This window comes from Propithecus coquereli, unplaced genomic scaffold (genome assembly GCF_000956105.1).
Source record: "Propithecus coquereli isolate 6110/MARCELLA unplaced genomic scaffold, Pcoq_1.0 Scaffold223, whole genome shotgun sequence".
Taxonomy (NCBI): Eukaryota; Metazoa; Chordata; class Mammalia; order Primates; family Indriidae; genus Propithecus; species Propithecus coquereli.
In genome coordinates this window covers 3,238,631-3,240,413 of record NW_012147523.1, presented here as the reverse complement: position 1 = coordinate 3,240,413, position 1,783 = coordinate 3,238,631, and the positions used below count along the sequence as shown (strand labels likewise).

The following is a 1,783-nucleotide window of genomic DNA, read 5'->3' as shown; positions in this document are numbered from 1 at the left end:
CCATTTTCCCTCTTCTGATTATCCTTCTTAAGGGAACTAGACTAAAAATCTCTAAATTTCTGCCCCCCTTGAGAACTATGATTCCACCACGCTGCCAGAGTATAGTCTACAAAATGCTGGCTCTTCTCACTAAAGAAAACTCAGTCCTCTTTTCAAGCAAAGAGTAATTTACTGCTCTTATTGTGAATGGACTCCTATAACATTCAAAATGTAGTTGTATCCAACTGATGAATGGATAAACAAACTGTGGTACAAACACATGATGCAATCAATGACAGAATATTATTCAGCCATAAAAAGGAAACACTGATACATGTTACAACATGGATGTATCTTGAAAACATTATGCTAAGTGAAAGCAGCCAGACACAAAAGGTCACATATTGTATAATTCCATTTATATGAAATATGCAGAATAAATTGTAAATTCATAGAGATAGAATGCAGATTGGTGGCTGCCTGGAGCTAGAGTGGATTGGGGAGAGGAAATGGGGAAGCAGCTGCTTAACAAGTATGGGGCTTGGGGGTAATAAAAATGTTTTAAAACTAGATAGAAGTGGTAGTTATATATTATAAATGTACTATTAATAAATGCCACTGAATTGTTCACTTAATTTAAAATGGTTAATCTTGTTATGGGAATGTCACCTCAAGAAAAACTAAATGTAGCTTCTGCTTACTAAAATTATAGCAGACTATTTCAAAGTACTTTATAAAAAGAAACTTTCTAGATTATTACTGGATTGCCTACTTTGTGATTCCTTTGTATTCTTGTTGACTTAAAAAACGATGAAAAAAAGTCATAATTATTATTTTTAAATTAATCAATCATAGCTCATAGACTAAAGTCTGTCTAGTGGCACAGAGCAGACTGCTGCCTACTTTTTCTTCCTGCTGCCTATTTTTGTACATAAAGTTTTACTGAAACAAGTCACATTTACACATTGTCTTTGACTACTTTTGCACCAGTTTTTTCTTTTCTTTTCTTGTTTTTTGGAGACAGGGTCTTACTGTGTTACCCAGGCTGGAGTATAGTGCTGCAATCATAGCTCACTGCAGGCCTGAACTCCTGGGCTCAAGCAATCCTCCCACCTCAGCCTCCCGAGTAGCTGGGACTGTAGGTGCACACCACCGTGCCTGGCTAATTCTTATATGTTTTTGGTAGAAAAAAAAGCTTGTCTCAAACTGCTGGCCTCAAGCAGTCCTCCCACCTTGGCCTCCCAAAGTGCTGGCATTACAGGTGTCAGCCACGGTGCCTGGCAGCACCACAGCTGAGTAGCTGAGACAGAGCACAAAGACTTGATATCTCGTTTACAGTCACAGTGAATTAACCAGTTCTTGTGCTCAGTTTATCAGATATGATTAACTCCTGAGCAAATGAATGGAAAGTTTAAATTACAACATAGCCTTGCTTGCTGTCCTTCAAAATCTTATGTCCCATGGACCTTAGAGAGACTACATTAGATATTTTACCCAAAAAAGTTGCTCAGGTCTTTTTAGTACATGATCACGTCTAAGAGAGTTAATGTGCTCTTACTCTAACACACACTCCATTTTACTTCAAAAACATGTCCTATAGTATGTCCTATAGTAGATATAAAGCTTCTACCCATGGATAAAAATTGTGCTATACCTGAATAAATATTAGTATTACATAAACACCCAATACATTTTCCTTTTCAGTATCCACTTTTAACCACATTAGTGAACTCTGGTACCTTACTGTCAGGTTTAAATAATTAAATTAATTAAAGTCACTTTAATCTCCCTGTGCCTTAATTTC

The 1,783-nt window shown here is 36.7% G+C and overlaps 1 protein-coding gene across 2 annotated transcripts in view; it reads right to left on the bottom strand.

The window, feature by feature from the left end:
• Nucleotides 1–1,783, bottom strand: part of PALB2 (partner and localizer of BRCA2) — a 34,987-nt gene that overhangs the window by 21,364 nt on the left and 11,840 nt on the right. The window lies entirely within an intron of this gene.